General features: G+C 38.0%; 1 protein-coding gene across 1 annotated transcript in view; it reads left to right on the top strand.

The window, feature by feature from the left end:
• Positions 1–13,328, top strand: part of CNTNAP4 (contactin associated protein family member 4) — a 598,489-nt gene that overhangs the window by 356,870 nt on the left and 228,291 nt on the right. The gene's annotated exons all lie outside the window — the stretch shown is intronic.

Here is a 13,328-nt window from a genome sequence, read left to right as displayed (position 1 = left end):
AATTGGGCTTGTGACACAGCTAGTAAAAGTGTTAAGTGTCTGAGGCTGCATTTGAACACAGGTCCTCCCGACTCCAGGGAAGATGCTCCATTCACTGTGCCACCTAGCCGCCTCAACATTTCATCTTTTAATGAAATGACAAAAATGCTAAATCCAAGCATGAATTTTTAAAATAAAGAACTTTGTATAGAATATGAAGTTTGTTAAAGGAATATTGAATGCATTTTTCTTAAGTCTGTTACACATAAATCTATTCTGAAACTTATAATTTCAATGACTCTAGTTTTCATAAATGAAATAATTTGTATGATATTTTCAAAATGCTTTTAATTTTTAAGCCTTTTTATACACATTATCCTTGAAACATTTTTGTAATGTCAGAAAAATTAGGGGGTAATACAATTTACTCACATGTTGGGAAATCTAGGAACAAAGCTAAATGATTAGCTCAAAGTCTTATAAAGCTAAGACTTGTATTCAAATTTCCTTTAAACATGATATTAACTCTTAAGATTCCAGTCTTGCAGAACTGTAAAATGTTAGATTTGGAAGTGATCTTAGAGATAATTTAGTCCATTCCCCTTATTTCATGGATGATTTAACTCAGAGGTCTCCAAAGTGAGTGATACTGCCCCCAGGGTGGCACTGGAAAAATGTGGGGAAGTGGTAGACTTGGGTGCAATAAAAAAAAAATAAGAGAGTGGCAGAAGCATAAGGAAAGAAGAGAAGAAATTGTTGACAAACTATTCATACATGTTTCATCTGTGGTATAACAGAGTTAAAATAGTGATTACATTATTTTCCAAATAAACACACAAAATTCAAGTTATAACCTGTCAGTGGTCAAGTCTGCTGACAAATCTTAACAAGCAAGTGTTGGCAGGTGAGTGTGTAGTCCAGCACCCGTAGGAAAGAATTAGCAGGAATATGGGAGTATAATGACTGGTTTGCAATATGATACTGTATTGTTGGCATGGTATTACATCATCAGAATTTCCGTGCAGGAAAATAATCCACAAATTCACAACAAATTATTAAATTTAAGATTCATCATTTAATATATATATATGTGTATTTGAAATAATGTAAATTTTTTTTAAAAGTGTTAAAGGGCTAAAGAAAGTAGATTTCCAGGAGGATGCTGAGCATTTTTTTAAAGGGGGCAGTAGGCCAAATAAGTTTGGGAACTGATGCATAGAGAAATGATGATTTACCCAAGGTTCAGAAGGTAGACAATCTCAAAACTAATAGTAGAACAAAGGGCTCCTGGATTTCATTCTTTATTTTTTTTCTCATTTAGTAATGATAGTCCTTTTCCTAAGTTTGTCTTATCTGAGCATTCCAACATGTTTTCAGTTCTTTTTCACTTTTCAACCTTTTAACCTTGACTTTCCCTCATTCAAATTTTATCAAATGTACCTTTCCTCTGTCCTGATCCATCTGGATCTTGCTGATTGATGAATGACATGCATAACCTGGTAAACTGAGCCCTATTAATAGTGTCTTAGGAAGTGGGTTACTGTGTCACCCCTTGCTGTTACCATACTTGTATTTCAGAGGGATCTTCTAGAAAGAATGCTCGACCCCAGGAATCACTTTCAGGATATGAATGCCTGGGAAAGGCCTTTGGTTGTTGCTTCTGAGATGAGGTTTTTATCACTCTTAGGAGGGGTTTTGTAGATGGCCACATGCTCTGCTTGTGCATAAAGCCAGCACTGCAAAAGATATGCATGAGCTCCATGTGCTGTGGTGGTCAAGGACAGCCATTTGCTTATTCATTCATTCATTCATTAAGAAAGTCAGAATTTATCGACTATTTTCTATATACTTCCTAGTTCTGAAAATGGTCTCAAAACAAAACCAAAACAAACCAAAAAGAACCGCAGAAAACATATAACCTCCGGCAGAACTTCCAGGATATCGAGTGAAAAAAGATATCTATTCAGAGTATATATCACCTATAGAATGTCCTCACCCCGGAATAGCCATGCAGAAGGGCTAACTACTATAGCACGAGCTAAGTTTATGGTGCGGAGCGGCTGCTGAGTGGAAGCATAATCAGACTGAGGAGGACTTGTCCAAGGGCTGCTTCCTGAGGCAGGTAAAATCTGACATGTGGAATTTTAAATGTCATATGTATGGCTTGTTCAAGAGGAGGTGGAGAGGTCTTTTAATTTAGAGGTAATGACACAGGACTCTGGACACAAGAGGTGCTTGATACATGTTTGTTGGATTGCACATACAGGGGTGAGCTTGCAATTTGGTGGGAATCCGTGTATTAAGGAATGAGCCATTTCTTATATATAATTGTATTCCACCTCTGTGACTCCTAAGACAGAAGGCTCTTCAGAAATAATTCATTTCAACTCAACTTTATCAGTTGTCCAGCACATACTATATAAGGCACTAGCAATACAGTCATGAAAAGCGACACAATCACTCTCCTCAGGGAGCTTCAGATAGAGTTTTAGAATTAAATCAAAAGCATTTCCCTGGCAGTGCTTCCTTATTTCTTCTGAATAATATCATAAACATAATTTCCTTTCATTAATCTATTTTCTTTTCTCCCTCTTTTTATTATCATCCATTTAAAAAAGATTTTTAAAATGCAATGATTTTTTATAACTAAGAAAACATGTATATATGCATATATGGAGATATGTATATCTTTACATATCTATTTCCATACATATGTCGATATCTATATCATCTGTCTGTCTATCTGTCTTAGTAGAATATTAGATTCGGAATCTGGAAAGCCAGCTTATAGTCCCATGAAAACTTAGAAAATTTATTTAGCCTTTCTAAATTTCAGTTTGTTTGTGTGCTTTTCCATATGGAATTAGAGATGATGACCTCCATCGCCATATCCAGAAATAACATTTTGTGGTATTTTTTCTCTTCATTTCTTTGTGTCTCTTCACAAGATTCATGGGCATGCTCAAGCTCTATTATCCCAGGATTCTTCAAGATGGTAAAGGGCTTCAAGATCTTGACACGATGATTAGGTGATGGAACCCAAGGAAAAACTCAGGGAGGACATGAGATCTGTGCTTAAGCACTAGAAAGACCATGATGTGGAGGAGGAAGAACATTTCCTCTGTTTGAGTTGAGAGGGCTACAGACCAATTTAAATGTGATGTAAGAAAAAAATTGCCAACAATTAGAACCCTCTTAACTTGGACTTGAACTGGTGGATGGGAGGTTGGATGACCAATGATTGGGTATTTTATAGTTGAGATTCTTTCCCTTAATGGGCTGGTCTTGTTGTCTGCTGAGACTTCTTCCATCTTTCCAGATCTGTGATCTGTCTTACCAAATTTCAGGCTCCTTTATGCCACTGCTTAGCTCATTCTTTGCTCAAAGGAATCCATTTCAATCTGGATTCATATAACAATGTTTTCCCTGTGTTGGGGGATTTATAATGCTCCTTATCAATTATATATATATGTATATTTATATATATATATGTATATATATATATTTTTTTTTTCTCTCTTGAGTCCTCAGGGATAACTGTTCTTCAGTTATTTGGAAAGTGAATTCACTTCTTTGTTTCTCTAGTTCACAAGGAAACTAAAATCTCTCACTGTCCTGTTTCTTCTAATCCTTTCAAGGACATACCCACATAAATTGAACATTATCTTAGAGAATCCAGTTTCTTTCCTTCCTTCCTTCCTTCCTTCCTTCCTTCCTTCCTTCCTTCCTTTCTTCCTTTCTTTCTTTTCTTCATTCCTTATTCCCTTCCTTCCTTCTTCCTTCCTTTATTTCTTCCTTTCTCTCTCTCTCTTTCTCCTTTTCTATCTTCCATCCTTCCTTTATTTTGAGAAGACTTGGACAAAATAGAAAGTTAATAGCCTCTACTCAGAACAGCAGCAACCCTTCTTCCTCCATGGCAGTCACCTATGACCCCAGACTCCCAAGCAACCATGTCAAAGGGACCCCCTGCTGACACTGATCTTGGCACCATTTATTCGTGCGTGAGAGGCTTCCAACATGGGAGAGTAGAGATCATTGCTTGCAATGAGTGAAATAGGGCCGCCCCAAGCTATGTCACCTACACCAACATAGAATTTTTAATTTAATTGGTGATAGCTCGAAGAAGCAATTTGCAACGAATTCTACCAACACAGTTGTTGATGCCAAATGCCTGATTAGCTGCAGATTTGATGATGTAGGTGTACAGTCATATTTGAGGCCTTAGCTTTTCATGGTGGTAAATCACACAGGCAGGCTTAAGGTCCAAGTAGACTTCAGAGGTGAGCCCAAAAGTTTCTCTCCTGAAGAAGTATTGTCTATGGTCTTGATTAAGAGGAAAGAAATTGCTGAAGCTTTCCTTGGAAAGATTGTCACACGATAGTCATAGTACCAGCTTCTTTCCATGATTCCCAGCATCAGGCCACTAAAGATGCTAGAACCATCACTCATCTCAGTGTGACCCAAATCAAGAATGAGCCAGCTGCTGCGGCTCTTGCTTGTGGCTTGGACAAAGGGGGTGGCGCTGAGAGAAATGTGTTGCTGCTTGACCTTGGAGGTGGTTCTTTCCATGTCTCCATTCTTACCACTGAAGGTGGCATCTTTGAGGTCAGTTTCATAGCTAGGGACACCCACTTGTGTGGGGAGGACTTTGAAAATCACATGATCAACCATGTCATTGTTGAGTTTAAACAAAAGCACAAGAGGGACATCAGGGAGAGCAAGAGGGCTGTTTGCCATCTTGTGAATATGTAAAACACGCCCTGTCTTCCAGTGCCCAGGGCAGTATTGAGATTGACTCCCTCTATAAAGATATCAACTTCTCTACCTCAGTCACCCATGCTTGTTTAAAAGGGCTGAATGCTTATCTCTTCTATGGCATGCTGGACCCTGTGAAAAAAGCCTTGAAAGATGCCAAGTTAGATAAATCACCGATTCCTGACTTTGTCCTGCTGGTTGGTTCCACTCCCATCTCCCAAATCCAGAAGCTTCCATAAGGCTTCTTTCATGGCAAGAAGCTCAGTAAAAGTATCGGTCCTAATGACACTGCTGCCTGTGGTGCGCTTGTCCAGGCCGCCATTTTTTCTGAAGATAAATCTGAGAAGGTGCAGGACTTGATGCTGCAGTGTGGCCCTCCTCTTACCCTTAGAATGAAACGATTGATGGAGTTATACAGCTCTGATCACACCCAATGCCATTGTCCCCGCCAAGCAGACACACACCTCTGCACTTATTCAGACCACCAACATGATGTGCTTATTCAAGTTTACAAAGGTGAGAAAACATTGACAAAGGATAACAACCTGCCTGGCAAATGTGAGCTCACAGGAATCCTCCAGCACCCAGGGGCATTCCTCAAATTGAAGTAGTATTTGACATTGATGCAAATGCCATCCTCAGTGTTTCTGCTATGGATAAAAGCACAGGAAAGGAGAAAAAGATCACCACCACCAATGACAAAGGTCCTCCAAGCAAAGAAGACAGGGGCAGCCAGGTAGCACAGCGAGTAAAAGCACCGGCTCCAGTGTCGGGACGACCTGGGGATCGAATCCAGGCTCAGACACTTAGCACCCACCCAGAAACACCTGGCCCTGTAATTGAGCAAGTTACTTAACCCCAATTGCTTTAAAGAAAAAAAAAAAAGAAGACATTGAGCTTATGGTCCAGGAGGCTGAGAAATACAAAGTTGAGGATGAGAAGCAGAGAGACAAGGTGCTTTCCAAAAATTCTCTTGAATCTTATGCTTTGTATATGAAGGCTGCTGTAGAGGATGAGAAAACTGCAAAGCAAAATTGGTGATGAATACAAAGAGAAGATCCTTGATAAATGTGATGAAACAATCAGCTGGCTGAATAAGAACCAGGCTGCTGAGAAGGAAGAATCTGAGCATCAGCATAAAGAATTGGAGAAGGTCTGCAAGCCCATCATTACTAAACTGTACCAGAGTGCAGGGGGCATGCAGGAGGCATGCCTGGGGGGCTGGAGCAGCTCCATCTGAAGGGGCTCCTTCTGGACCCACCACTGAAGAGCTAAGGTAAGTGGACCCAAGAAGGAACATTCCACACAGCTTTCCAAACGTTGAGGATGCAAGTTTGTAGCCAAGGCAGTAGCAGTTTAAAAGTAACTTTAAGCTACTGCGTAAATCTGGGCATTGTGAATACTTGAATTGTGCAGAGGGAGAGAAGTGAACAACATTGAACTTTCTCACTACTGTAACCAAGCAGAAATGCGACTTCTTGTCCCGGAGAATAAAGTCTATTTAAAATTGTCACCATTAAACAAACAAGTTAATGCCCCCTCCCCCACCTTTTTTTTTTTTTTTTTATAAAGAGCTAAAAGTGTCAAATGTGGGGAAAAAGTGGTAGGACTTTGACCATCATTGTTCTCTGAAAGAGGAAACGATTTTCCCTTTTGTCTTGGCATTCTCTTCTCTTTGGGTGTCGCTTATGACATCAGCCAGAGTCCTTAGAGGGAGACACTTTTACATTCCTCTCCAAAACTAGTCGAGAGGTGTTGTCCTGTACCAAGCATATGATCGTTTTTCATTTCTCCTTAGATTTCAGCTCCTCTTTTGTAATAATAAAAATAGCATTTATATATACATAATATTCATATATAATATATTATATATATATATATATATATATATCTTAAAAGTTTTCAAAGTGATTAACACGTAGTGTTTGTTTTGATCCACATAACGATACGGCAAGGTAGGTGCTAAAATTATACTCGTTTTATTGATGAGAAAACTAAAGCTGAAACAAGTTAAACTACTTGCCCAGGTCACATAGCTAATAAATATCTAAGTCAGGATTTGAACTCGGGCATGCCTGATTATAACTACTACATTTTAGGAACTGTGCCATCTATCTGCCTCATATGATATGAAGATAATTTCTGCCTATTCACATGCTAGTTGCTTCCATCCCAGTGACAGAAATTAGGGACTCAATATTTACTAGCAAACATTGATTTCTGGTGCCTCCCTAGGGTTAGATAGTCTGCAAGGTTCCTATCAATAGGTCCAACACGTATTGACGTGTTGAGTTGTGATATGTCTTTTCTTGACAAGTAGATCAAAAATTTACCAGATGAAGCAGGTTCTGATCTTTTAATTTCCTTATTGGTCACTGCATAGGGATCTTGGTTTTAGACTACCAAAACATAGGCAAATATTACAAATAGTCCACCAGCTGTGTGATGCTTAGTATTTTTTCCCCTCTTCTCTACCACCAGCTATTAAACTTGATCATAAAATTATTTAATTTTTAAAATTAATTTAATGAGAAAAACTTTTGAATCTGCTTTCATAACAATCTGAAAAAAGTTTTTTAAAAAATCGGTTATCATCTAATGGAACATTTTTCCCCTTATACTCCTGCCTGGGGTTGGGAAGCATAGATTAAAAATTCCTTCCACAATCTCTCATAGTCATCCTGCTTAATGTTAACCAAGACCTAATAACAGCAGCAGTAAAGATGATAATAATAATTTACCCCAAAATTCATATGTGTAATAAGCGTTAGGTCATATTGACACTGTAGTTATTAACACTTACGGGCATTGTTTCCATTTTGCTCCCAACTTTAGTCAGTCTAAAAGAGTGCTATTAAAGTCATCCACTGTCCATTTATATACATATTTCACTGGATGCCGTCATCTCTTTTATTGTGCCAAATGTAGATGTTTTATATCTTAACATCTTTTAGATTGCTTTGCTTTCTTTTATGCCCCTGCATAAATGTCGAACAACTTCTTCCTGTTGATTTTTCAAGTGCCAGTTGAGTGCTTCCTCCGCATCTCTTTAAAACCCAATTCAGTGATGCAGACTTCCAAGTACCTACATTCTGCATCAGTGCTGTGGCTTTATTATGGCTGTTACAAAGAACCTTAGCATTGTCTTGATTTGATTTATATTTTCCTCTAAAGAAGCCAAGACAAACTTCTATTCATTTGTAAAACATAGATGTTAATATATGACTTAAAAAAAAAGGGAATAGTTAGTTTTCCAAGTCTGATTTTATAAATATCCAGGAAAGATTCATTATGTATTCCATATCTTCCCCCTTTTTATTTGACATACAATCTGGGATTATTTTCTATTCCTCACTCTCTTTCTCCCTCCTTCTTTCCATCCCTCCCTCCCTCTCTCTCTCTTTCTCATTTAGAAGGACATATTTCTATTTAAATATTTGGAGGCATGCCAAGGGAATTAATAGAATAGATTACTGTCCTTCTGACTAAGATGTCATTTATCACCTCTTAAATTAAAGTTAATTCTCTTATTATCCAGATGTTCCTTGTTGAGGTCAGCAGTTTTCCTTTTTTGAAGTTTTCTTTTTTTTTTAACATTTTATTGTGACTTAAAAGAAACAAAAAAAAATACCACCAAACATAAGCATTTCAGAATACAAAGAACAGATAAAGAGGATTTTATTTTTAAAAAGATAAAAAAAACCTTTGAGCTTCTATTACATTAAATGCATTTTTGAGTGTGTTAAATTTGCACAACAGTAACAAAATTAGCCTATGTGTGTCCCCTTCTGAATTTCTCTCTTTTGGGTATTATTTTAAGGCTTCATTGACAGATTTTTCTTTTCTTTTTTCCCCACATCCCTCACTACCCACCAATTCTCTGTTATAGCCTCTCAACCCCTGAAATAGAAGCCTTTCTTTGTAAGAGATAAATATAATCGAGGAAAAAAAGACACTTGCACATTTTTCTGTGTGAAATGTGTATGACTTATTCTGTACTTTTGGTCCCTTTCCTCTAGAGGGGTGGGAGGTATGGGTCTTCTTTAATGTTCTTAAGTCATTGTATTGATGCAAGTCCTTAAGTCTTTCAAAGTCGGTTTCCTTTAAGTATTATACACATTGTGTAAGTTCTCATCTCTCTGCTCACTTCATAACATATCATAGAAGTCTTCTGAGAGAAGTTGTTATTAATAAACGATGATTTGGAGAGATCCAGAATGCCCCCTTTTTCTGTAGTACTCATTTCAGTCTCTTGAAGGACATCACTGATAATGAGATTAGATTAACTTTCTTAACTCTTACCCAGTTGGGAAAGCCCAGTGTACTATGCTTAGGTTTAGAAGGAGATAAATTCTTTGAACAGACTGCCCAGGGCTGAAATAAATGATATAATCAAATTTTTTTTTTTAGAGTATGTCCAGCCCCTCATTGTAATATTCATGATCTCGTTAATTGTTAAGGATTAGAGTTGATTGCCTCTTTCAGGAAAACCCTTTATCTAAAGGCATATAAGATATGAGCCAGCATGATTATCTTTGCCATTCAAGAGTGCCACTGACCTCTTATAATTAAAATCATGGAATTATTGGGGCAGCTAGGTGATGCAATGAATAGAACACCAGCCCTGGAGTGAGGAGGACCTGAGTTCAAATCAGACACACTTACTAGCTGTGTAACCTTGGGCAACCTTAACCCCAATTGCCCTTCCAAAAAGCAAAAAAACAAACAAACACAGAATTATTAATAAAATAACTTATCACCCAGAAATGGTCTCTCAAACTCTTTACATGCCACACTTCCTGGATTCCTTTGAATGCATTCCTTTCATCTTCTGAACTTAACCCCAAACTTGAAGATAAGGACAACAGCAGAAAGTGTATTCCAAGAAGAACCCCCAGCCTTGAGTGAAAACCAGAAGGTTATAGGGACTCTTGGGTCCCAGCCTTGGGAGAAGGGTCTCTCCCGATCAGGCTGGAAGCTCCACACCTCCAGGCACAGGTGACTTTCTTTGCCCTGACGTATTTTGAGGTATATACTCAAAGGTACTTTGAGCCAAAGTACACTTATCTGTAGCACCAAAATTTCACTTTCCTCTTCTTCTGAGACTTCGGATCCCTCTGACATGTTTAGAAGTTTCTGAAAGTTAGGTCATGGTACTTGACTAGGAAATACAAGTTTGATTAGTAATATCTTTCCTTACCTTTTCAATTGTGGATTAAATTATATCAGGGGACTTAACACAGATCGCTTAAAACAAAATGGAGATCCCGGGCTCAGACACTTAGCACCCACCCAGAAACACCTGGCCCTGTAACCTTGAGCAAGTTACTTAACCCCGATTGCTTTAAAAAAAAAAAAATATATATATATATATATATATATATATATATATATATATGTATGTGTGTATGTATGTATGTCAGGGGAACTACACTCAGTTGTAATCCTGCATTTCACCATCTTTCCTAGAAATCAAGGTCATCGATTTTCCATAATCACCTAGATGATATTTTCAGACATTCTTATTATGTTTTGCTTTTTTAAAGAAGGTTTTTGAAATCATAGCTTCTTTTGTTCCTTGTTGAATATAGCTTTAGTTTTGATAGATACTAGGTAGTATATAACAAGTCATAGTGATCTCATTAGATGAAAGATAAAATAATATATGGCAAAGAGGAAAACACTGCATTTAGAGCCAGAAAGGGCCAAGTTCGAATCCTCCCTCTACTTACTACATAAATGGCTTTAGGCTAGTCAATACTTCTTGAGATGTTAGCTTCCTCTTCCATAAAATCAGTTTTGGACTGGATGACTTTCAAGGTTCCTTTCAGCCTTAATCTAAGGTTTTGTGAATTTAAATGGTAATATGAAATATGAAACATATTAAAAATGTCTTTTTTAATACATTTTATCCAAATAAATACTCTGAGATACCAGTTCTAGTAATTAATTCCCAATAGAATCCTATTTAGAACAATAACAGCAAGAACTCCTTTTGTAGCAGACGATGCTTACTTACTGACTTTGTGGCAGAGAGTCATTAGATTGGATGCATCCTTTTTTTTAAAGTTATTAGTTCTAAATCTATGATGTAATGACCTGGTTTACAACAAAATGGTTATTGTGTGGAAGAATGCCTTTACTGTCTCACCTATTCTTCCAGACCCTCTCTAAGAGGATAACTATTCTGACGTGGTAGCATTTGCAGAGAATGAGCACTTTATGGGACATTCAGTCCCTCATCTCTCTTGTAAATTATAATGATGCAAAAGATGGAAACAAAGAGCCACAGCTTTGCACACAGACAGGTAGAACCACATCTCTGAGATACAGAAATCGTGACCATCTAATTATATTTCTTCAAGACTACAGGAAACAAGTACCTGCTACATGTCTGAATATTTTCTATAGTAGAAGTCTGAATCCTAGCCAGAGTAAGCACTTTTAGACCTCTGTGCGTAATACAAGAAACAGTCCTTTATTCAAGACTCATAGGATAAAAAAAGCCAGGAATAATGTGGTGGCTGTACCTATAAGCTTTTAAAAAACACTTTTATCCTCTTACTTTTTTCCTAAATGATGAGATAAAAAGGGGTACTAAGCAAGCAGGATTCAGGTCACCTCCAGTTGACATGGTAACTCATCTAAGAGAGCAGAAAGACAGAGGTGTAGCTTTGTACCCTGATAAGCACTAAGAACTTTAAACTTTGTCTATCTGTCTGTCTCTTTTTCTGTTCCTCCCCTTCGTCACCCCAGTATAATAGAGTGTCATTGCACATAGAGGCTTCTTAAATAGGAATTCATTCTGTATGATTTCAAGTTAAGCCTACCTCTCTACAAAGGCAAACTAAGATAGTTTAAAAACTGAAATAATTATTTTCTCCCTCCATTTTGCTAGCACAATGAACACTGAATAAGAGAGTATGGATCAGAGGGCTTTGGCTGGGGATGGGAAATTTGCCCCAAAGTAGGAAATTGAAAGGGGCCAAGACAGAACTTAAAACCTCTTCTAAGAAAGAAAGTAAGGGTGGTACAGAGTCCACTAATGAGGCTGGTGAGAGAAAGGAAGAGTTCTATTAAAGCTCTATGCTCAAGTTGTCCGAGTTCCTCAGGCAAAAAGGGAGGTGGTGTGTGGGATAATGGAGAGTCTGAGTCTGGCAGGAACTGTGATCCAGTTCTCTCAGTGGCCTGGAGGAAAGCCTAGCCTGACTTGTTCAGGTAAGATAGTCTCCTCAGTGCCAGTGGTCCTAAGATGAATGTGGGGTCTTGGGAGGACAAAAAAAGGAGGAGAAAAGGAGGAGAAGGCCGAGGCCCCCACTCCTTTTTCAGGAAACTGAAAGGAAGTTTATCCAAATTGGGATTGGTGAGCTTAGTGGCATAGGAAACTGGGGAAGGACTGAGAGAACTGTTTTCTTAGTCCTGAGGAAGGGTCAGTGTGCTCAGGGGGCGTGAGAACTATGGAAAAAAGTAAAATTTCAATATAACAATAGAGTGGGGATAGGAGCCAGAGAGCTGAATTCTAGTCCCTGATCTGACACAAAGGACATATTTCCTCCTCTATAAAATGAAGCAGTTTGATGGTATAACCTCTAAGTTTCCTTCTGACTCTAATAGCAAATATGTCTGATTTGGACTCTTTTTTTGGCAACATTTTAACTCAGACTTCTTTTCTTTTTTTTGTTTAATTTTTAGGCATATCTTCTATTTTTGTATTTTTTTGGCTTTCTAACAGCAATCTGTAAGGTCCTTTGGTCAATGCTTTACTTTCTATATGAAGAAATTCTGCATAGTTGTCTTGTATTACTTCCTGTGTTATGACATCCAGGTTTCTTCAAAGGTCTTACTTTTCTGGGAGACCCCTAATCTTTTTAAAACATAAAATTATTTTCTCTCCCTCCCATATTCTTCCCCATGGAAAAAGAAAACATCAATTATACAATAAAAATTCATGGTCACATTCCCTTATTATCCATGTTTAATAATCAATGTCTCATTCTGCACACTCACTCATTCACATTTTTGTAAGCAGGTGGGTAGTGTGTTTCATAATTGATCTTCTGGAAGGTTGATCATTATGTTCATTATAATTCTTTAACTTCACAGTTGTTTGTATCCTATGCTCATTACGTTACCTCTGCAAATTCTCTTCAGGATTAGGTGTTGTGACATATATGATGCATTTTTGTTTTGTGTTATTTTTCAAATATGTGCTTTGATCTCCTCTGACACCGTTACCACCCTGGTCCAGGACCAAATTGCCAAATGCTTGAATTATTGTAATTGTTTTCTGCTTGGTTTCCTTCCCTTCAGTCTTATCCCAGTCTGACCGGTTCTCCGTTCAACTGTTAGACTGATCTTCCTCACGTGCAGTCTGTTCATGTCCCTCCCCTGCTCAGTGACCTCCAGTGGCTCCCTCCCAATTCCAGAATCAAATAGAGAATCCTCCTTATAACCTGCCTCCCTTCTAGCTTTCCAGTCTTCTTACACTTCACTCACTACCTCAGGGATCCAGTGACTCCTTGCTGTTCCTGGAACAAGACCCTCTGTCTCCAGACTTCAGTCATTTTTATAGGCTGCCTCTCATTCCTGGAATC

Source organism: Petaurus breviceps, unplaced genomic scaffold (assembly GCF_028583685.1).
Source record: "Petaurus breviceps papuanus isolate PSGF00001 unplaced genomic scaffold, PetGlider_PUasm1.0 183, whole genome shotgun sequence".
NCBI classification, from domain to species: Eukaryota; Metazoa; Chordata; class Mammalia; order Diprotodontia; family Petauridae; genus Petaurus; species Petaurus breviceps.
The sequence above is the reverse complement of the archived record's forward strand: the minus strand, read 5'-3'. Positions and strand labels throughout refer to the sequence as shown.